At 46.4% G+C, this 24,885-nt stretch overlaps 1 long non-coding RNA gene across 4 annotated transcripts in view; it reads left to right on the top strand.

Annotated features, from left to right (window-relative positions):
- Nucleotides 1-24,885, top strand: part of LOC144773665 (uncharacterized) — a 137,797-nt gene that overhangs the window by 20,493 nt on the left and 92,419 nt on the right. Inside the window, exons 2-3 of one of the 4 annotated variants that reach the window (XR_013600049.1) lie at nucleotides 7,944-8,002; nucleotides 12,559-12,736. The exons of 2 other annotated variants lie outside the window; for them this stretch is intronic. This is a non-coding gene — a long non-coding RNA (uncharacterized LOC144773665). The remainder of the gene's footprint in view (nucleotides 1-7,943; nucleotides 8,003-12,558; nucleotides 12,737-24,885) is intronic. One more of the 4 variants, XR_013600048.1, reaches the window with a different exon arrangement.

The raw sequence follows: 24,885 nt of genomic DNA, 5'->3' as shown, positions 1-24,885 counted from the left end.
TTATTGCATGATATAGACCAAAGTACACAGCTGTTAGTGCCCACAACCCGGAGGCCGGCAGCGTAGTATACAAGTATAAACACAGCCTTGGAGTCGGCATCCCTGGGGCCCGACGGCGATGTATAAGCAAATAGAAGAAAAATAAGGCCATTCGGCGTTGTAGGGTTTTTAGAGGATGAGCTGCAGCAGAACAGTAGTTTTCATTTCAACCTGTATTGAGAGAACAATAGTATAAAATACTTCCCAACATGGAAGAACCTAAGAGGCATTTCTATCATCCTTGAAAGGTAGAAGAGGATATAATAACTGGCAAAGCGGTGAGGTAGTGTAGGTAACCAATGTAGTGTACAGTCTAGTGTTAATAGAGCCTTGGTTTGTTAGGGTCCCTAGTGAGTCCGGAGACTATGACCGGATCCCCGTGTCATATGTAGCGTGTCAAGATGTAGGATGTGTCTACAGGCATGCGAGTTGATTATTCTAGTCCATACGCATTATACGAGGCATGTTCTGTGCTAACATCTATGACATGTGAGTGTTGCAGTTAGAGTGCAAGGCTATTGCCGAGTCGGACATTGTGGCCTCAAGAAGGAACAGTATCCCCCTCAGGTGCGTCGTCTGCAGCCGATCTTTGGAGCATGTAACATACCAGGGGGCCCCATATGTCTCTGGGTTTACAGGATGTAGGTAATAATTCAGCAAACGTGTTGTATTGGTCTTGACAATAAGTTAGGTCTGCCAGCCAGGTCTTGAATTTAGGCGCTCTGCCTCGGCCCCACCGACAGGCTACTTGGCGTTTAGCCAACAGTAACGCAATGTCGACAAACTTCCGGTAAGAGCTAGGGATCTGTTGGGTGTATCCAAGTATCGTCACCAAGGGGTCTACGGGCACCGTGGCGCCCGTCATATCTGTAAGGGTGTCTGCTACCCGCTGCCAATATTGCGCCACCTGCGGGCATTCCCACGCTAAATGCAGGATATCTGCATGATTGGCATGGCATCGCATGCACCGGTCATCATCCGCCAGTCCAAATCTGAATTTGCGCACCGGTGTGTAGTATATTCGTTGTAGGTATTTATAATGTATAATTTTGAATCTGCTGCTGGCAGAGAGGCGAGAGGTGAGCGCGCTGCAGTATTGCCACTGCTCATCAGTAATGTCTGCAGCCAATTCAGTCGCCCAGCGCGCCCGGGCAGTGGAGTCCAGCGTCTGCGTTGCGTTCCTGAGCTGACGGTAGAGGCCAGATACCAAGTGCTTCCCATCTCGAGAGTTCAGTAGAAAGTGGAGCGGGGGGAATATCTCAGGTTCGTCAGGAAATTTGAGGAGAATGTCCCGCATCCCTGCGCGTAGACGCACGTAATAAAAGAGATCTAGTGGCATGTAGACATATGATCGGAAGAAGAGATCCAACGTTTTAAATTGACCATTGACAAATAGGTCGCCCCAACAGGAGATACGTAGTGTAGTGCACAACACTCGGAATCCCTGCTCCTGTAGTAACGTGAGCTCCGGATGATAGGTAAGTGGTAATTTCGGCGAATAAGGTAGCTGGCATGCTAAGCTCCTGGCAATTCGCCGCCACGCATCCATCGTGCATGAAACAGATGTATTCGGCGTGGTTATGGATGATTCCGGGCAAAGGAGTAATCCTGACAGCGGGAGGGGTCGCACTATCCAGTCCTCCACCGCTATATGCGGCATGTAAGGAGTGGGAGCCATCCAGTGGTAGGCAAAGTGTGCCTGAGCGCACTGGTAGTATTTCTCGAAGTCCGGTATATCGAAACCTCCCTTGTCATAGGGCAAGGTCAGTGTGGCCCATTGAAGCCGTGATTGCTTGCCTCCCCAAAAAAGTCTGCGCAGTTCAGTCCTTAGCGTCTTAAAAAAGAAAGCGCCGGGGAAATGGGGAATGTTGATAAAGAGGTAGAGGAATCGGGGAAGGATAACCATTTTAATTAGGGACGCCCTGCCGGCCATAGACAGTGGCAGGGTGAGCCAGCGGTCTACAGTAGCAGTTAGGTTCGTGATAGCAACACCGTAATTGGCTCGTAGCGTCTCCTCCCTTTCTCGGGAAATACTTATCCCCAGGTAGCGGAGATCCGTCCGGCACCATTCCAGTGGATAATCCAGAGGGAAATCGCTCACTGCCTCAGTAAGGGGAAAAAATTGGGACTTGGACCAGTTGATGTCTACTCCGGACATGTTCCCAAATACGATGAACTCTCTGAGCAAAGGATTGAGGTTTATCTCAGGGTGCTTGACATATAGCGTGATGTCGTCCGCATAGAGGGACACATCAATTTGTCGCTGTAGGCTTTGGACCGCACCGTCCCGATGAAGTTGACGTAAACGGCAGGCCAGTGGTTCCACAGCTATGGCAAATAATAAGGGCGAGAGCGGGCATCCCTGGCGTGTGCCTCTAGTAATGTCAATGGACTGCGATAGGTGGCCATTGATCAGCACTCGCGCCGTAGGTCGGGTGTAAAGTAGGCGTATCCAGGACATGAACAAGGGTGGGAATCCCATGCGCGTCAGGACAGAGAACAAATAGGGCCATTCAACTGAGTCAAATGCTTTGGTCGCGTCAAGGAAGATTGCTGCGACAGGCATGTCGGGATGTACGGTTCTTAGAAGGGAAAACAGGGTGCGGAGGTTGTGCGACAGGGTGCGGAGGTTGTGCGATGTGGAGCGGCCTGCAACGAATCCAGACTGATCAGGTAGGACAAGTCTGGTCATTAGCAGCGATAGTCGAGTGGCCAGGACTTTAGCTAGTATCTTCACATCGCAGTTTAGGAGGGAAAGTGGGCGATATGAATTGCAGGAGCTGGGATCCTTATCAGGCTTCAGCAGGGACGTGATGACGACCTCACGCATAGAGCAGGGCAGGACCCCTTCGTCGAGGGATTCTGTGTAAACCTCACGCAGAACGGGGGCCATGGTGTCAATGTATGCTTTATAAAATTCGGCAGGAATGCCATCTAGGCCAGGAGCTTTACCGTTCTGGAGAGACATGATGGCTTCCCGGATCTCATCGAGCTCGAAAGGCGCAGCTAGAAAGGCCCTGTCCCCATCGCTAAGCCAACATAATGCCACATCCTTCAGGTAGTCAGTGTAAGATGGTGTGTTCCCCACAGTAGAGGTGTATAATGAGAGGTAATGTGTCGTGAAGGTAGTGAGTATGTCGTCCGAGTTTCTGAGTGTGGTGCCATTCGTGTCTGTGAGTTCAAATATGATATTGCGATCACGTGTTGGTTGAGTAAGTGCAGCCAATACCCTCCCAGGCCTGTCTCCCTCACAGTATTTTCGGGCCTGCCAGTATTTGCCACGGAACTTAGTCTCTCTGGTAGCCTCCTCTTCAAATTTGGACAATGTTTCCCTAAAAGTAGCATGTAACACCGGGTCAGGGTCATCCACCATGCGGCGTTCTAGTATGCCCAGCTCATCCTCCAGTGTGCTAATAGTACGACGGATATCGCGTAAGACCCCACTGCTCTTGGATATTCAATAGCCCCTTATAGTGACTTTGAATGCCTCCCAAATATGTTCCACAGAGTCTACAGATCCTTTATTTCTGGGGAAAAACACAGCTATCTCCTCTCCCAGTTCAGTCCGAAACAGAGCGTCCAACAGAATTTCGGGGCGGAGTCTCCAATGAGGACGTTGGTTATCCCACCCAGGAACACGAAAGCGAAGGACAACGGGGCTATGGTCAGAGTACGTCCTAGGCAGGTGAGACACCTCCTCCAGCTCCGCGGCAACCCCCCCTGGAAATCAGAAAAAAGTCTAAACGTGCCCATGTCCCCGTGTGTGAGGTGAAATGTGTGCCCTCTCTCCCCACTGGGTGTACGTGCCTCCAAGCATCCAGAAGGTCCCCCTCAGCAATCACCCCCTCCAGCGCCTCGCGAGCTTTAGGTTTATAGGAGCACACCCCATCAGCTCTGTCTAAGTGTGGTACGAGTGCCAGATTGAAATCACCTCCCCAAATGATGTGCCGGGATCCCGCAGTCAGAATTTTGCCCCACAGAGCGGTAAAAAAAGCAGGTGTGTCTATATTCGGTGCATAAACCACCACAAATGTGTAAGTGTCGCGGCCCAATCTGCCCCATAAGAGTGCATATCTTCCCTCCTTATCAGCAAGTTCTCCATATTTGTGAAATGGTACGGTCCGGGCCACAAGGATAGCTACCCCCCTCGCATATGTGGAGTAAGAAGAAAAAATACGGTTCCCAGCCCACTTACTGGCAAAGGTGGCCCCATCTCGTGGCGGCAAATGAGTCGTTCAGCCCCCGGACATTCCAGGACAAGCAATTTAAATGTACATTAGCAGTAGGTAGAGACATTTTGCAGTTCGAAGCAATAGTAGTAGTAACAACCAAAGCATAAAGCCGGGGTCTGCAGCGGCTCCCCGCTATTGACTGTTCGTAAGGACCATGCATAACCTCGTACAATCCGCCTACAGCATTCAAGGAAGTAAAGCCTCAACAAAAAACAGTCCAACCCCCCTCCCACCCCAGCATCCCAATCATGCCAGTAGCCAATGAGTCCCACCCAACTTTTCCCACCCCTCCCTGTCACCCCTAACCCATGTAGTGACCAAACAATTAGTAACAGCTTAAAGGGGAGTACCCTGAGGGGGTAAAACATAGAGTGCACACAGCCAACTCTCGGCTCCCAGCTCCAGTTCGTACCGCCCTTGGTGGAGCCTAGAGCGAAGAGAGTGGGCCTTGGTGTACATTACCACAGGTGTGCAGATGCCATGCGACGACGGTGACCTTGTCCAGTGCAGGTGCCGCAGTCCATATGTTAAGTGAATATCCAACCAAGTAGGGTAAACGGCCTACAGAATCTCCGGGGACAAACGTCATTCGTCCTGTTCTGGTGGCAGATCATCACGTTCCAGCTCTTCTGCAGCATTCCGGTTCTCTTGTCGCTCCCTTCGGAGTGTTTTCAGGAAGTCTTCTACCTTTTGCGGGTTGGTGAAGAATCTTTGCCGTCCCTGAAGAGTGATGCGTAGTTTCGCCGGGTATAAGAGAGCATAGTCCACTTGGGCTTCACGCAGTTTTTTCTTCACGGGCAGGAATTTGCGTCGTTCCTCTTGCACCATCGGCGTAAAGTCCGGATAGATGGAAAAAGTGATTCCATTGTATTGCAAGTTACGTTGAGTTCGGGCTGCCCTCAGTGCTGTATCGCGGTCGCGATAATTTAGTAGTCTGGCTATAATAGGCCGTGGTGGCAGTCCTGGCTTGGGTACAGGCGCAAGAGAACAATGCGCTCGTTCTACGATGAACTGGGCAGAAAAAACACCTTCACCGAGGGTCTCCTTAAGCAATTTCTCAATAAAAAGTTCCATCCTGCCCGTGTTGGTAGATTCCGGCACATTTGTGACGCGTATATTGTTGCGACGGCTACGAGCCTCCAAATCTTCATTCTTCGCCGCTATAATCCGGAGTAAATTGTCCATTCGCGTTAGTTGCGTCGTATGCGATGCGGCAGTATCTTCGGCAGTAGATATACGCTGTTCTGCAGTCGTGAGTCTCTCCTCATGACGATCCACCTTGTGGACCAAGGCGTCTAAACGAGCAGTGACCCCATCAACCTTTTCAACCACTGTCGTAAATCCCTGCCTCATTTCCTGAAATAGGGCTCGGAAATCCAGGTCCGTGGGGGGGGCGGAGCGGTCGCCGGAGGCGTCCCACTGGGTCCAGGGCCATTAGGCACCGATTTTGTACCCTTTTTGGCGCCGTCAAAGCTCAGCTTCGCCTGACGTCCATCGGGGCGCCCCATGACTGTGGAGGGGGGCAGGCCACAGATACCACGCGCCCGAGTGGTCTGGCGACTCTTCGGAGGTCGCAAGTGGGCCGTCAGGCAGCGGAGGTCGCGGTCAGCCGCGGCAACTCTCGGTAAGGCAGCCGCCGGCAGGACCGCGCGTCGCAGTGTCTATCAGAAGTAGGGCGCGCGTCCTGCGTCGCCCCCGCGGGCCCAAGGACATCCGCGCTAGGAAGGAACAGTGAGGCCTCGCAGTCCAGCTGAAAACATAATATTCCTGAAATCGTGGTGCAGGCAGATCAATATCCAGGTCACAGCACACTCACTGGATTATCAGGTATTGTCTGATGGGGGTATCGTGTGATAAAGGTGCCAGCACAAAATTCTCTACACCCCTCAATGCGTGGGGTCCATAGGAGCGATGGCGTCCTCCAGCGTGCAGTTCCCCCCTGCACAGGGCCTTAGGTGTGTATGGCTCAGCCGCAGCACTGTGACAGCCCCAGTAGGACGATGGGTCGGAACCTTCCCCAGGCTGACCTCGGCCTTCACTTCTCTCCCCTTCCCGCCGGGTGAATCACGGAGGTCTCGCCGCCGATCCGGGTGCAGAGGTTCGTTGTCAGCAGGGGGGTCGGCGCTAGTAGCGGACCGACTGCAGCACCCCTCCGATCCAAATGCAGCGCGGGGCCGCCCCCGCGAGTTCAGGCGGTCTTCCGGCGGAGCGGCCTAGCCCCCCGCGCTCCTCACCCGGAGATGTCAATGCAGGTCTCGGCCGTCACAGCGGTCGCCTGATCTTCGGCCCTGGAATCGGCAGCAGTTCCAAAGTTTGAACGGAGGTAAAGGGAGATCGCCTGCAGGCAGCGACGGGCTTACTTGGCGGGTCTGCACCCTGTAACGTAGGATTAGAAGGAGGATCAATGACCAAGGCACGGGAGCCACGTAATCAAGCGGCCATTCCGCTCGTGCGCCCTCTAGCGCCCCCCTTGTTTTGTCTTGTACTTTAAAAGTCTGCTTTAGTACTTTCAAATATTCCTTATTATATAATCAATTTAAATTTCTATGTGTGTTTACAGGTATGTGCAATATTTGTATGTACTTTTATGGTCTATTGTTTTTAAAACCGAATAAAGGTTTTTGATTGATTGATGTTAGATTCGTTGTGTAATACAAGATGATTGGAACCTGTGATCTGATGTTATTCTCTAGACAGTATGACAATTTGTTATGAAATATCCAGTTAAGGACATAGATTTGGATACTAATACTTCTAATGAGGGTATATATTATACTTCGAATTAGTGTTGGTACCTTGTTTTGTTTTAAGTTTTAAATATATTTTGTTTAATATTTACATGTATATACTTCATTTGAGATATGTAAACATAACTGCTATATGAAAGATCTATGCCAACAGTTACAACTATATGACATATAACAAGTTTGCCTATCGAAATGTATGACGAACAGTAATAAATGTTATGGCAATGGGTTCACCCAAATTCTTCCTTTCTTTCACTTCCCCCATGATAGTATCTTCTCCCTTTTTACTGCTGGTGAACTCACTAGTTATAGTCGTGGAGGTTGATGCGTATCGAGTAGAAAGATGTGATTATGAGCGTCACATAAGATGAATATTTCATTAAATTATACAAGCTATAGATTAATGTTTTGTTAAATTATACAAGCTATTTTGAACATTGTTGGTCCTCTTCTCCCACTTATCTAGTCACACAGTTTAAAGAATAGGGCATCCATTGTAAGCTCTATCCATTACAAGATGGCCACAGCACTTTTTTAATAGTATTGAAGATCGCAATAGCGTGTGCGGGTATAAATATGTATTTCAATATGGAGCTTATGCTGAATGCCAAGGACCCAATACATGCCGGAACCCCTATCCACTTTGAGGTGCGCCAGACTACTGTGGGGACTGCTTTGCCCGATAATGGGAATCAGGACACTGTGTAATTCTCTACCATCACAAATACCAAGTTGACTCGGTGTCTTAGCATGTTAATTGGACTATTTAATCAGGAATATATTTTACGGGAATCCAACTTGCATTAACAAGCTAGATTGGAAGACGGATATATGAGAACTACGGTGTATACTTTTATGTCACCGGCAGTTAAAGAGTATTGGCGCAATAAGGACTTAGTGGTATACCGCTTTCCTCTTATTACAGATGTACTGAGGCAATGACGACGTACCCGAAATCTTTTCCCATACCTCTGAAAATACAAGGTAAGACACCTGTAATGGATGTTACCTCTTTGATTATCCAAGACTGATTCTAGGATTTAGGGACAATGATTGTTTTCACAGACGTGAATATTTTGTTTGGATACCATGCTAGGCACTCTATGAAGTACAGTGCTATTCTACTTTCATGGTGAGTTGATTTGATTCTTTTTTTAAAAAAGATATCTTCATTGGAATTTGAGACAGAAATAAAAAGTATAGCATTTTAACATATTCTGGTCTATGCATTAAAGAAAATCAGTTAGCCATGAACAAGGAGAGGAATAAGGCAAATACAGGCTATTTGTATTTTATTTGTATTTGTATTTTTTGTATTTCTAAAGCGCAACAATCGCTCCGAAAGGAGCATCCTGGCGCTAAATAGACAGTGTGCAAAAGTTAAAAATTAGGAGACTACATGAGGGTCATTACATGATCATCGGGGAGAGAATAGATCCATCTTTTAAGCTGCTTTCTGAAATGGTTTTCGCGGGTTAGGGATCTGAGGTTGTTGGGAATTGAATTCCAGGCTTTGGAAGATAAAAAGGATAAGGACTTGCCTCCTTTAGTTTTGTATTTAAATTTCGGCAACTTAATCAGGTTTTGACCTGAGGATCTTAACGTCCTTGCAGGATTGTAGTGGGGGGATCATCTGATAAGGTAGGTCGGGCCGGTGCGATTGAATGCACGGAAGGCTATGATTAAGATTTTAAACAGTATTCTTTTGGGGAGTGGCAGCCAATGGAGGGTTTTCAGGGCGGCCGAGGCTGATGATCTCCTGGGTAACTTGAGAACAAGTCTAGCCGCTGCGTGCTGTACGCCTTGGAGCTTTTTGAGAGTAGTTCTCTTTTTAACACCTGCCATCAGACCATTGCAGTAATCGAGACGTGCAAGGATTAAGGCCACTGCCACTGCCTTTCTTGAATCTATGGGTAGAAAGTCGAAAAACATTTTCAGTGATTTAATGATATTGAAGCAGCTTCCTGCAACATTCCTGACATGCTGGTCAAAGGATAATTGGGCGTCGAATAGAACGCCCAGATTCCTCGCTGATACCACAGCTTGCGGGGGTGCAGGGGTGTCCTCAGGCCACCATTTGCTGGGACAGAATTGGGGGTTTTTACCCATAGGGAGGATTTCTGTCTTATTGGTGTTACATTTAAGGTGGTTTTGATCCATCCAGCAGAAGACATCTCTTAAACACTTTTTTAGATTCAGCTCAGCATCTATAGAATTGTTCTCCAAGGGAACAATAAGCTGAGTGTCATCAACATATGATGTCACTAATATGCCGTATGACTCAATTAAAGAGATGAGGGGGACCATATAGATGTTGGACAATAATGGGCTTAATATTGAGCCCTGAGGGACTCCAGAAGGGCCCAAGGAGATGGTTTGGGATCTGTCTGCCAGGAAGGAGATTATCCAATCTAATGCTACATCTGTATTCCTATATCCCTAAGTCTGTCTATCAGTATGGAGTGGGAGATGGTATTGAACGCCGCCGTGAGATCTAATAAGATCAAGACGGCGTTCTTCCTAGTTTTATTGAATCGGTGAGTTCGATCAAGGCAGTTTCCGCAGAATGGTGTGAGCGGAAACCCGATTGTTGAGGATGGAGGATATGGTGCGTTTCTACGTAAATTTGTAGTTCTTTGTGGACCATTTGTTCAGTTATCTTACCCAGGACGGGGAGGAGTGAGATCGGGCGTAAGTTTGCGAGGTCTGTGGGAGATTTATTTGATTTTTTCATGAGAGGTTTCACGATTGCATGTTTCCATTCGCTAGGCACAACGCCTGAACTCAGGGAAGCATTGACAATCTCATTTATGATGGGATTGACAACCTCAAATAATTGATGAAGGATTCGCGGGGGGCATGAATCCGAGGGGCTATATACATACATTATGCTAGTCATCATGAAGCATCAACCCCAATGTTACTTGCCCCCTTCCATCTCCTGCCCCTGTGTGGCATCGCCCCTTTGTCAAGTGTCTCTTTAACGCCCAAGACAAACCTATATTATTTAAACCAAACTACCCCCCCTTAACTGAACAGGTCCCCCCTTCCATGTCTGGCTGTGTGTCCTTTTTTATATTCCCCTCCCCTTGTCCGCTCCAGTGCGCCACCTAGTATTTCTAGGTGTGTATCCTCCTACTTCTCTTAGGTAGGTAAACCATGAATACCGATTCCTTAATACCGAATATTACCAATTTGGTATTAAGGAATCCGAAAATGCGATGTACGTAAAAAATCTGTAAAATTTACCGATTCGCAAAAAATCGGTAAAAAATACAGATTCGGAATAAATCGGTAAAAAAAAACCCGAAACTGCAATACCGAATCGGAATTACCGAATCCATTACCGAATGTAGCAGGGACGTGGCCAGGGGCATGATCTCGATGACCTCTGCATTAGAACTGCTGCAGAACGTGAAGGCAGCCACAATGGAAGGGGGGGACAGTGAGGAGGCTACCAGCCGTGGTAGCATTACACCCTCTCCCACCTAGGGCATGAGGCGCAGCGAACGCCACAGCGCTGCCCAGGAACAATCTGACACTACAGACAGTGTGGCCAGGGAATGTGCACATGCAGCGCGTGGGCGCAGAAAATAGGTCCAACTGCTATTTGGCAATAATTAGATGGGTGATGTAACCCATGTCTTTATGGACACTGATTCCAATCCTGGTGGTGTGCTGATTAAACACCATTGCATTACAACTGTTACTGGCTCTGTGTCGTTAGTCACTCAGAAATAGTTGGACGTTATCTCTGACCGTCTGTGTCTCCCATCCTGTTCTACTGCAACACCAGCTGCGCAGGGCTCTGGCTGGGGATTGTCCTCGCCCTCGTCCTCAGAGTCAGTTAGTTCCACTGCTGTTCCTTTTTTTGTGGCTAGATTATGGAGCATTGCACATGTTGCAATTATTTTGCAGCATTTGATGGGGCAGTACTGACGTGCACCTCCACTTTTGTGGAGGCAACGGAATCTGCTTTTAAACAGTCCAAAGGTGCGCTCCACCACGATGCGTGTGCTCTTATGTGCCACATTGTATCTCCTCTCCCTTGGTGTGGTTGGTTTGAGGTATGGTGTGAGTAGGTAGGACCGGAGGGCATATGGCTGTCACCTAAATGCAAATGAAAGTGCCATTAATTTGTGTCACCAATAGGTTGAGCCAAGGAATACATCAGGGTGTGTGACATTGATTTACCTAGTAGGTATCCTTCTCCGAATTCACCAGCAGCCAGACGTGTATGGATACCACTGTTCCTGAATATGTACGAGTCGTGGGTACTCCCTGGGAATTTTGCCACAATGTCAGTGATGGTGAAATTTGCATCACATATCACCTGCACATTTATGGGGTGAGTGGATTTGCGGTTGCGATAAATGTATTCTGTTGCTGCAGGTGGGCAGATTGGTATGTGGGTCCCATCTACGCAGCCAATGACGTGTGGGAACTGCGCTATTTGGTAGAAATCCAGCTTGGTCTTCTGCAGCTCCACCTATGTACTGGGGAAGGTTATGTAATGATGCATTCGGTGCATCATGGCGTCCAGGAACACGACAAATCTGGATAGGCAGCTCTGTGACACACCACCTACTGCGGCTATCACACCCTGGTAACTTCCTGAGGCCAGGAGGTGCAGGCAACAGAGCACCTGTACATGGGTGGGTATTGCGTGCGCCCTTGGTGTCTGATGCTCAAGATATGGATTCAGGTCCCGTATGAGGTCAAGGATGGTGTGTGGGTGCAGCCTGTACCTCTCATGGATTTCTGGTTCAGTCAACTGGAACACTGTGACGCGCAGTCTGTACACCCGCTCTTCCCGTCTCCAAATTCTCACTTCTCCTGCTCTCAAACGTAGCCGCCTTGCTATGAGGCAGAGGCCCGCTATTGTGTTCACACTGTTGCATTTTGGGGCTGTTTTTAAGCACTGCACCTGATTACCACCTGCTCTGGATCAGTGGTAAATAACGAATCGTCAATACCGAATTTGGTCAAATTCGGTATTACCGATTTTTGCTACATCACATTTTGGGATATTTACCGATTGGTTATTTACCGATTCGGTATTGTTTGTTTCGGTGTTCACCGATCGGTAAATAAGGAATCGGTACATTTTTACCGATTTGTTATTACCGATGGCATTCGGTAATACGTACATCGCACAGGGCCAAATACCGGTCGGTAAAGCCGAAATTTACAGAATTTCGGGTTTACCGACCTATATTTGACCACCTACATATGGCCCTTAATCATCATCTATTTAGCTTACTGTTCAGTCTCAGTATTCACAGACTGGGACACAGTGCGCGTCTCATGTGTCTGTATGTCCCTCAACATTGCTCTTCAGGCCTGTAAATCATCCTCTAGTTTTTCATCTCGCCTGATCTGTTGCATTCAAACCACTTCAGCTGTCACCCATTCATTCACGTCTCGCAACCAGTGCGCCATTCGAGGTGGTCTGTGACTCAACCACGAGATAGCTATTTGACGTTTTGCCAACACCAGTCCCAGGAGAACAAATTTCCTGCTGTGATTCTTGTTTTTAGGTAGGGGCAGCAAACCAAGCAACACCGTACAGATCTCCCGATGTATCACCCACCCGCGCCTCTTCTGCCTAGCCAAGACGTCAGTCCAGTAAGGTTGCAGCTTCGAGCAAGACCATGCCATATGGATGAAGACAGCGTCCACCTCTCTGCATCTGGGGCAGTGCCCTGAACAATCCAGGTAGATCCAATGTAACGTTTTGGGGGTAAGGTATGTCTGATGTCCGAAAATATATTGTTTTAATTTAAAGCGAGTGTTCGAGCTCACCTGCTTCATGCACTCATGAATTTGAGTTGATTTGATTCTTACGTCGCAGCCATAAGTAATGAAGCACTCAGCAACTAAATTAACTTTATCACTGGCACATATACACATCCATCACTTGACCCAGGCATAGGGACACGAGTGGTTAGTTTGCACCGTTACTAGATATTTATAGGTCTATGAAGGCTATAGGCACATATAAATCAAGGAGACTTGGGTATTAACAGATCTTCTTTATTTTCTTTTATCTTATTAGTCTTTCACGTTTTGCTTCTTAAAGTTAAGTCTACCAAGATCTACTATAATGTATCGGGCACTACTTGGGTGATTGACCCTGGTGATGGGACTGGATATATTACAATATCCCTCCTCACTTCGATGGCTTTTACTTTTTTCCCCATATATCGTCATCTTCATGTTCTAGCCCTGATGAAGTCTGCTGTTAATATTAAAAGTAATAGATGAAACACATATTGGCAAAGAACAAAAATACAAGTGGCGATGTAAAGGACTGTTGATACCGCGACCTCTACATCACAAGTGATTTTTTGAGTGTCCAGAGAGTTCCTTTCTATATTGCGTAGAAGTTTTATTTTCCAACTGAGAAAGGATGGGTGGCTCTCCCTCCTCCTGAGCACCAAAAAAACAAGATATATGGAAAGTAGCTTATATACTTTTGCAAGTTTTACTCTGTACCGATTGTGTGTTGTGTGCGCCTAATGTACCCATCCACCACCTGGTGTTATAAATTCTCTATCTTGACTGAGAGCCACTCTGTTAAAGACCTTTGAATTCACATAAGGTATTATATTGGTTCTATAACAGGTTATCCTCACCATTCTCATTTAAATATGGGAACTATGATATTCTAGAACTGAGATGCCAGAGTGTTTGTACTGCAGTTATTGTTTGAGCCAACCTGACGAACCCTTTTGGCTGCCACTCTTGGTTGCTCAATATTGTTGAGGTCCCACTCTTTCTGAATCTGACACTGTACAGTTTTCAAGAGCTTTTACCCATGGCAGCAGGTACTTCTCGGTTGTGTCTCATATTTCTATTCTCTAACCATTAAGCCTAATTTTCTCATAGTAGTCAATATGCGACTGACGTAGAAACATGTTTTTCACAGACAAACCACCATGTCCACAACCCTCGAACTTCTCAGAGCATATGCAACTATATTCCAGAATGTACTGGTCATGGATGCTAAAAAGCTAGAACAGTCAGGAGACTGCCATCCCAAATAGAGCCTTTAGGAAAGAGCTACATCTCACCCCAGCAACTGAAGATATAGTTGCCAACCTTACAGGGTCAAAATTGTTTTCCATCTCAAATGATAACCTGACCTTTGGCACATTTTGAAGTGTCATTAGCCATCTAGATTTGTTTTTAGAATAGCGCGAGTAGTGCTAACACGTTTAACATGAATTATGATATCTTATCAGACTGCAGATGAGTGAGAACATCATCATACACTTAGGGCCAGACGTAGGTCGCCAAATACCGGTCGGTAACGGCTGATTTTGGCCGTTACCGACCGGTATTTGGAGTTTGAGATGTAGGGGGCCTAAATTTACAGAATCGGTAAAGTTACAGATTCGGTATATTTACCGATTTGGTAAAATACCGAATCAGTAAATTTACCGATTCTGTAAATCCAGATGTAGGTGGCACTGAAAACAGTGCCACAGGCCCTTAGGAATTCGTTATTTACCACCAAATAATACTTGGTGGTAAATAATGAATTCCTGTGCACATACACATCTATGCATGGACACCGGTGCCATGTGGCACACATACATGCCCTAAGGGCATGTATGTGTGGTCACATTGCACACAAGCCAGAATCAGGGGTGCAACAGGGTGTCAAAGTGACACCCTGTCCCCCTTGTAAATTCGGTAATTTTACCGAATCGGTATTTACCGATTCGTTAATTGACATTGATTCCTATGGGCCTCAAGGCCCATAGGAATCAATGGCAATTACCGAATAGGTAAATACCGATTCGGTATTTACCGAATCTTACCGATTCGGTAATTGAATTGGTAAAAATACCTACATCCCGATTGCCAGTTCTTAAATACCGAATCGGTATGATTCGGTATTTAAGAATCGGTAATCGGGGATTACCTACATCTGGCCCTAAATGTAGTGTTTAAGAGACTGCAAGAGAATGACTGCCACTTTACAGAGCAGAATGTGAACACTTAAAGCCTTTAGGTTCACATTTCAAATAAGGGGTTGACCAGAATGGGTTGTCAGACGATTCTCCTAATGTATGCGACAAAAGAGCTCTGAAAGTTTATTTGATTTTAGATTCATAAGAAGGGTGAACTATTCCTAAGTAACCAAAACAGTAGAAAATAACATTTACTTACATATTTATTTATGTTTAATGAATACACAGATATATATGCCAGCTAGAAGAGTGTGTACCTTTAATATGTAATTTCATGAAATATTTTGTGAAATGTTCTAATATGTATTTTAAGAATCATTAGAACATTAGAGTGTTGGGAAGTCGATTGAAAACAATAGAGTGCTCTGGGCTTCTAATGGCCGGTAGAAGCCCGAGCCCCAACATTTCAATGTTGTCGTTCACAGCTTTTGCTGTGAACAAAAGCCTCACAGACACCTGAGGGGGTGGGTGGGTGGGGGGGGGGAGGTGAGGGCTTTGTTTTATTTGTTAGAACTTACTGTCCTTAAGTGGCATAATGTTCTAATAGGTTTATAACTCTCCATAGCCTTATAACCCTCCTTGTTAAAGGCCGTCGCCTTCAGCTCTGGCCTTTCACGCTGGAGCGGGCCTTTCATGGCTGGTATAGCCAGCTACAGCGGGCTATAAGGCTATAGTAATGTCGAACTAATTTATTTTGATACTGTGCCACAGTGAAGAGAATGTTTGTATTTGAAATATGAGCTCTCTATAGGAATCCAGTAGGACTTTCACTTAAAATGATTTCCCAAGAAGCTTATAATTGGCAGGTAGTAGTACAGACCTGAAGAGCCTGCAGTTGACCAGGGAGAATTTGAGCATTCGAGGTAACATGAAGGATGTTGTCACTAGAAAACCGAAGAGACAAGGAAGAAATAGAAGAGACAAGAGACAAGAGAGACACATTTTACCTGAGCAGGAGACATGTCTTCGTCCTTCATAAAAAATATTTCTCTCAGACGAGCTGACATATACAGTTCCAAAAAGCAGAGGCATGCTCAGAAGCATTACTACAAAAGCTGGAATGTGTTTCACCGATGGCTGCTGAGATTTAATAGCTGATGATACCTGCTGAACAAAGATCAAAAACTGCTCATAAACCCAGTACCAGCAAAAGTGTCCCAAAGGAAAGGAAAGTAAGCACTTTATTTTTCCAAGGCAGTGGCTTCTAAGCTTTAACTGTTGTTAAATCCAACACGCACAGCATTTTATGGTGCACGGAAAGTGCTCCCCTTGACTCTCCTTAAAACTCTTAATCCACAAATTGATTGTTGTGTAGCAAGTGCACTTACTTACCTACATAAAAACACTGAATGCTGAGATAGAACTGGATGCTTTAACTGTTCCAAGAAATACTATTAATGTGGCTGATTTGCCTTTGAACAGTTTTTGAGAATCTGTCATTTGCTGGCTATGGGAATATTTATAAGTGCCTTGAGAATGTTTTGAAAGAACCAATAGAATAGTTAAGTGTTTATGTTTTTTTTTTTTTTACTAATGCTTGTTAAGGCGTGCATTATTTATTATTATTTATCTGCACTGCCAGGTTAATTATGGTCAATACATTTCAATAATTGTCTATGTTGGACTGTCTCTTGTGCTTAGAAGTAGAAGTACTTGGGTACATTGGATGCAGATATCATTAGCGATCCTTGTATATTAAGTTATTGATTGTTGGTATACATTCCACTTTAAATAATTCCCCCATTTTTTTGTTATCGGAGTCTACAAGAATTGAGTTTGACTTATCCTAGGAAAACCAAGTAATTTAAACCTTCAACACGCTTCTCTTATTCCACTCAAACTTCTATTTAATTATTTATGCAAAGGAAACGGAAAGGGGCAGGTAAAGATTAAGCAAATAGTGGTGGCTTAAGCCTAGTGAGAGAGAAAATTGTCTGGTTAGACATCTTAGTTGCATCTCTAAACCTATACGAATTATTGCAGTGGTATTTGCCCCTCCTGCTAACAAACATCTCTATCCTAAATTGATTTTTTTTTTTGCATCAGTCAAACCCAGCTTCAGTATGCATCGCCTTCTGCCACTGGATGTCTGTTCAACAGCCCGGCTTTCATATTCTTCCATGTTCTTCTCTCTCATTTTCTACAAAGTGCAGACAGAAATTAAAGGTACCACTCCAAAAGAAGTAGTTGCTAAGTAGGTTTTGGGATGGGAGGCGCAGATCACACTGGATCAGGACTAGAACTCAAAACTAGGGTTGGTGGTGTTGTGACTTGAGTTCAAACTAACGGGTGTTTTGAATCTTACCATGAGAGCTGCTTCACGCCTATAATGAATAATCTTACATAATCTGCTAAACTATGTCAAATCCGTACAGGATCATTCTGGACCAGTACAGGTGAAGTAGTCCCTTTACATGCTTTCTCCAGCTCACTTTGAGTTGCTTGAGAACGAGAGCCATATAGTCGGGAGCCGTTGTATCGGGTATAACAGCCCTAAGCCATGTCAACTCTGTCTAGAAGCAAAAACACCTCACAGATGTTTTTGGTTTCATCTGTCAGGTGGACAAAAACAGGAAAACAGCCTTTATACTCCTTAGCCGTTCTGTAGCCTACAATACTGTCAACCACACAATTCTGGCGGGCAGGAACATCTGGAACTGCTCTGTCCTAGATCACTTTCTTTCTTTGCTTCTTTCTAACTGCAGCCAAAAAGTTGGGTTTGGGTCATGCGATTCAGCCACATGTTGTGTGCCCTATGGCATCCTTCAAGGATCATCTCCCTTCTACTTGCTGTTCAACATTTACATTTGCCCCCTGGCCAATTAATTGACCAGCTCCAAATGCACGGTTTATATGCACATTCACTTCAGGTGGACATTCTCTCACCTAGTCAATACAGCACTCAACGGTAACTCCCTCCAGTTCGTCACAAATCCTGTCACTTCTCCAAAATGATCCTTTGTAATGCATGCCTGGGCTACTGCAGCATCATCAAAACATTTCCAGCCTTCACATTTTGCTGGACCAATTAGGTGAGTTACACATAGACCTAAACAAATATGACCACGCTAAATTAAAGTTCCGCTGCAGCATCCAAAAGCCTATTGGAAAAAGAGCCCTTAGTATCCACAGATATGGACCGAGACAACATCCCAACACTAACATTAGGTCTGCATCCACCCACATGCTCCACTTACATACACTCAGGAGGTCTAAACATGGCGGCAGATGAGATTTTTGGGAGAGCAGGACCCTTTACCCCTTCCCTAGATTTTAGTGTAACTACTTACAATTCAGGACATTTCTTAAAACAGAGCTCTTTACACTTGCCTTCTAAAGGTACTCCTCCTGGCTTTTTAAAGCTCGTAATCAAAGACCTTTAGATATTAATGACACCTATCCAATAGAACTTCAGCCTCCTTTGCTTTATTATCCTCAGTGTACTGTATACTCTGTTCTTCTAGCACTCTGTTGTAAATGTGAATATAGAATTAAAAAAACTCAAAATAAATATGCTGATCATTCTTGTTCTCGCTCAGAATAGCACCATTGAATCCAAATAGCTACACCATGTTCTAGTTGCCTGGGAATACAAGAAACCCAGGCATCATTTGGCATTTTCGGCCAGCAAGATGCATTTTGACTTCTTTCACAACAAGTTAGAGGACTCTCATCTGTCCATACTAGTCCTGCTATAGACAACTTGTGAAAATACAAGGTGTGATGTGTTTGAATGAATTTCTGCCACCAGCACATCCTCTGGACTATATTCCATTCCTTTGAGGTTTTGTTACCTGTCACACTGACGGGGACTAACCACTTGTAGATCAGTGTTATTCTTGACCCAAAGAGAAGAGTCCAACCGGAGATGCTAGAAACTCAAGCTGTCGCAGTCGTGTTTCAGCCTCAAAGAACTTCTATTTGTTGTCAAAGATACATTAAGCTGCCTGAAATGCATGCGGTCACACGTGTCCCACTTATGGCAACTCCTTGAGAAAACACAAAATGTGACTGATGTATTTTTTGATACAAAAGGGGATGATGGACGGAGCGCTTGAACAAATCAAACACTCACCCCCAGTCAACTGATCTGGGTTTAATCCATCACCATTCTTTAGTTCACTCAGCCACCCCAGTTCAGACATGGCTATATGCAAATCAGTCTGACCCAGTGCCCCATGGGAACAGTCCAGCCCGAACTGCCAAGCCATGTCTTCCCTGGACCGGAAACAAGCATCCTGGGACCGGTTTCGGATTCATAATCCTCATCAGCCAGGCTATCTTGAATCCAGTGGCCAAGTGAACAAGGGACTCACGTCTGAGCATACCCTGCCACACTTAGGGCGAACAAAGCGATACAAAAGGGGATGATGGACAGAGCGCTAGAACAAATCAAACACTCACCCCCAGTCAACTGATCTGGGTTTACCATTCTTTAGTTCACTCAGCCACCCCAGTTCAGACATGGCTATATGCAAATCAGTCTGACCCTGTGCCCCATGGGAACAGTCCAGCCCGAACTGCCAAGCCATGTCTTCCCTGGACCGGAAACAAGCATCCTGGGACCGGTTTCGGATTCATAATCCTCATCAGCCAGGCTATCTTGAATCCAGTGGCCAAGTGAACAAGGGACTCACGTCTGAGCATACCCTGCCACACTTAGGGCGAACAAAGCAATACAACCGGGGATGATGGACGGAGCGCTTGAACAAATCAAACCCTCACCCCCAGTCAACTGATCTGGGTTTAATCCATCACCATTCTTTAGTTCACTCAGCCACCCCAGTTCAGACATGGCTATATGCAAATCAGTCTGACCCTGTGCCCCATGGGAACAGTCCAGCCCGAACTGCCAAGCCATGTCTTCCCTGGACCGGAAACAAGCATCCTGGGACCGGTTTCGGATTCATAATCCTCATCAGCCAGGCTATCTTGAATCCAGTGGCCAAGTGAACAAGGGACTCACGTCTGAGCATACCCTGCCACACTTAGGGCGAACAAAGCGATACAAAAGGGGATGATGGACGGAGCGCTTGAACAAATCAAACACTCACCCCCAGTCAACTGATCTGGGTTTAATCCATCACCATTCTTTAGTTCACTCAGCCACCCCAGTTCAGACATGGCTATATGCAAATCAGTCTGACCCTGTGCCCCATGGGAACAGTCCAGCCCGAACTGCCAAGCCATGTCTTCCCTGGACCGGAAACAAGCATCCTGGGACCGGTTTCGGATTCATAATCCTCATCAGCCAGGCTATCTTGAATCCAGTGGCCAAGTGAACAAGGGACTCACGTCTGACCATACCCTGCCACACTTAGGGCGAACAAAGCGATACAAAAGGGGATGATGGACGGAGCGCTTGAACAAATCAAACACTCACCCCCAGTCAACTGATCTGGGTTTAATCCATCACCATTCTTTAGTTCACTCAGCCACCCCAGTTCAGACATGGCTATATGCAAATCAGTCTGACCCTGTGCCCCATGGGAACATTCCAGCCCGAACTGCCAAGCCATGTCTTCCCTGGACCGGAAACAAGCATCCTGGGACTGGTTTCGGATTCATAATCCTCATCAGCCAGGCTATCTTGAATCCAGTGGCCAAGTGAACAAGGGACTCACGTCTGAGCATAACCTGCCACACTTAGGGCAAACAAAACTATACAAAAGGGGATGATGGACGGAGCTCTTGAACAAATCAAACACTCACCCCCAGTCAACTGATCTGGGTTTAATCCATCACCATTCTTTAGTTCACTCAGCCACCCCAGTTCAGACATGGCTATATGCAAATCAGTCTGACCCTGTGCCCCATGGGAACAGTCCAGCCCGAACTGCCAAGCCATGTCTTCCCTGGACCGGAAACAAGCATCCTGGGACCGGTTTCGGATTCATAATCCTCATCAGCCAGGCTATCTTGAATCCAGTGGCCAAGTGAACAAGGGACTCACGTCTGAGCATACCCTGCCACACTTAGGGCGAACAAAGCGATACAAAAGGGGATGATGGACGGAGCGCTTGAACAAATCAAACACTCACCCCCAGTCAACTGATCTGGGTTTAATCCATCACCATTCTTTAGTTCACTCAGCCACCCCAGCTCAGACATGGCTATATGCAAATCAGTCTGACCTTGTGCCCCATGGGAACAGTCCAGCCCGAACTGCCAAGCCATGTCTTCCCTGGACCGGAAACAAGCATCCTGGGACCGGTTTCGGATTCATAATCCTCATCAGCCAGGCTATCTTGAATCCAGTGGCCAAGTGAACAAGGGACTCACGTCTGAGCATACCCTGCCACACTTAGGGCGAACAAAGCGATACAAAAGGGGATGATGGACGGAGCGCTAGAACAAATCAAACACTCACCCCCAGTCAACTGATCTGGGTTTACCATTCTTTAGTTCACTCAGCCACCCCAGTTCAGACATGGCTATATGCAAATCAGTCTGACCCTGTGCCCCATGGGAACAGTCCAGCCCGAACTGCCAAGCCATGTCTTCCCTGGACCGGAAACAAGCATCCTGGGACCGGTTTCGGATTCATAATCCTCATCAGCCAGGCTATCTTGAATCCAGTGGCCAAGTGAACAAGGGACTCACGTCTGAGCATACCCTGCCACACTTAGGGCGAACAAAGCAATACAACCGGGGATGATGGACGGAGCGCTTGAACAAATCAAACCCTCACCCCCAGTCAACTGATCTGGGTTTAATCCATCACCATTCTTTAGTTCACTCAGCCACCCCAGTTCAGACATGGCTATATGCAAATCAGTCTGACCCTGTGCCCCATGGGAACAGTCCAGCCCGAACTGCCAAGCCATGTCTTCCCTGGACCGGAAACAAGCATCCTGGGACCGGTTTTGGATTCATAATCCTCATCAGCCAGGCTATCTTGAATCCAGTGGCCAAGTGAACAAGGGACTCACGTCTGAGCATACCCTGCCACACTTAGGGCGAACAAAGCGATACAAAAGGGGATGATGGACGGAGCGCTTGAACAAATCAAACACTCACCCCCAGTCAACTGATCTGGGTTTAATCCATCACCATTCTTTAGTTCACTCAGCCACCCCAGTTCAGACATGGCTATATGCAAATCAGTCTGACCCTGTGCCCCATGGGAACAGTCCAGCCCGAACTGCCAAGCCATGTCTTCCCTGGACCGGAAACAAGCATCCTGGGACCGGTTTCGGATTCATAATCCTCATCAGCCAGGCTATCTTGAATCCAGTGGCCAAGTGAACAAGGGACTCACGTCTGACCATACCCTGCCACACTTAGGGCGAACAAAGCGATACAAAAGGGGATGATGGACGGAGCGCTTGAACAAATCAAACACTCACCCCCAGTCAACTGATCTGGGTTTAATCCATCACCATTCTTTAGTTCACTCAGCCACCCCAGTTCAGACATGGCTATATGCAAATCAGTCTGACCCTGTGCCCCATGGGAACATTCCAGCCCGAACTGCCAAGCCATGTCTTCCCTGGACCGGAAACAAGCATCCTGGGACTGGTTTCGGATTCATAATCCTCATCAGCCAGGCTATCTTGAATCCAGTGGCCAAGTGAACAAGGGACTCACGTCTGAGCATAACCTGCCACACTTAGGGCAAACAAAACTATACAAAAGGGGATGATGGACGGAGCTCTTGAACAAATCAAACACTCACCCCCAGTCAACTGATCTGGGTTTAATCCATCACCATTCTTTAGTTCACTCAGCCACCCCAGTTCAGACATGGCTATATGCAAATCAGTCTGACCCTGTGCCCCATGGGAACAGTCCAGCCCGAACTGCCAAGCCATGTCTTCCCTGGACCGGAAACAAGCATCCTGGGACCGGTTTCGGATTCATAATCCTCATCAGCCAGGCTATCTTGAATCCAGTGGCCAAGTGAACAAGGGACTCACGTCTGAGCATACCCTGCCACACTTAGGGCGAACAAAGCGATACAAAAGGGGATGATGGACGGAGCGCTTGAACAAATCAAACACTCACCCCCAGTCAACTGATCTGGGTTTAATCCATCACCATTCTTTAGTTCACTCAGCCACCCCAGCTCAGACATGGCTATATGCAAATCAGTCTGACCTTGTGCCCCATGGGAACAGTCCAGCCCGAACTGCCAAGCCATGTCTTCCCTGGACCGGAAACAAGCATCCTGGGACCGGTTTCGGATTCATAATCCTCATCAGCCAGGCTATCTTGAATCCAGTGGCCAAGTGAACAAGGGACTCACGTCTGAGCATACCCTGCCACACTTAGGGCGAACAAAGCGATACAAAAGGGGATGATGGACGGAGCGCTTGAACAAATCAAACACTCACCCCCAGTCAACTGATCTGGGTTTAATCCATCATGTATTTTTTGAAGCAACTCCTGTCTGATATGCAAAATAATTTTGCCCCTGCCCCACATGGAGTAGTCCAGCCTTGTAGACTATGTATCTTTACATTTACACAAGCAACCCTAGACCTGCTACTGCTATATTTATCCTCGTCAGTGAGACGCAGTCTGAATCTTGAGGAACAATAAGCTCCGGAACCAATGTCTGCGCATACCAGTCCCAATTAGGATCACTCACTGGGAACAAAACAAAAAAAGTGATGGATGGAATGTTTAAATTGATCTTAGCCACTCTTGGCCATATTTCAGTCCATTATTTGTTTTACTCACTGTTCCAATATCGATGGAGACCAACCTCTACAAATCCATAATGGCAGTGCCCCAATAAATCCAGTTTAGTTTAAACTGCTAGGCCATTCTATTGTGCACAGCGTGAACACACTCAGTCCCAGACATTTTTCACTCTTACTGGTCCTCTTAGCTGTGCAAGCTTGACCTACTGAGAAAAACAAAAAGCGATGGATAAAAGTCTGAAATTAATCTTAGCCCCTGACACAAGTCGATTTCTGTTGTTCTCTGCCACTGCAGACATGGATCAAACACTTGGAGAGGAGTCTTGGTCTTGCCACATTGGAACACTCCAGCCCAAACTGCAAGGCCACCTCTCACAACACAACCCCCGCCCAACTTCAACCTATAAGCCATATCCACTCTGAGTGTGAAAAGAGGCATCTCTAATCATGGCGAATCCTTATCAGCAAAGTGCAGTTCAAGTCGTATAACACACCAAGGTATGGGGCGCAAATCACTCTTAAGGTGACTGACTAAGAAAAACAAAAAGTGACAGCTCAAATGCTATAGCCAGTGGGCCATATAATCATGGCACCTCCGAATAGGCATCATAGAGCAAGGCTGCGTTGCAGGCCCAGGCATGGTTTGTCCTTATTCAGTCTCATCAGTGAGAGTCAGGTTGAGTCATTAAGTTCATCAACCTGCAGTGCCCACGTCTGCAAAACTCCCACAAAAACTGAGACAAAAAGTGATGTATAGAATGCTTGAATTCGACTACTTCTTCTTTCTCTTCCGGCAGAATTTTGGTTCACTAATGGAGCAATGGAGACAAGGACCACCTAGGTGCTAGTTAGTCTTGGCCTTACTCCAAAAGAACAGGTCTAGCCCAGCCTGCTCTACCATGCTCCCTATGGATGTGAAAACACAAGCAACAACAGGCATGTTTTGGTTTTGTTGTGTCTTATTATGGAAGTGCAGTTTGAGTCTTATGCCTTAGATGATTACAGAACCTGTGCATGGCAATAACCATCGTACCTGGTATGAATCAAACAAGAAACAAAAGTAATGGGTGGAATGTTTGAATTGATCGTAATCACCTATAGTTGCTCTCAGTAACATTATAGCTCATTTTTGTGTTGTCAATGGAGCCACTGCAGACACGGGCCAGCAATATGCAAATCAGTATTGAACATGGCATAAAAAAGAACAGTCTAGCATACGGATGTCACACACGCGATT

Source organism: Lissotriton helveticus, chromosome 1_1, assembly GCF_964261635.1.
Source record: "Lissotriton helveticus chromosome 1_1, aLisHel1.1, whole genome shotgun sequence".
Taxonomy (NCBI): domain Eukaryota; kingdom Metazoa; phylum Chordata; class Amphibia; order Caudata; family Salamandridae; genus Lissotriton; species Lissotriton helveticus.
This window is presented reverse-complemented; position numbering and strand designations above follow the sequence as displayed.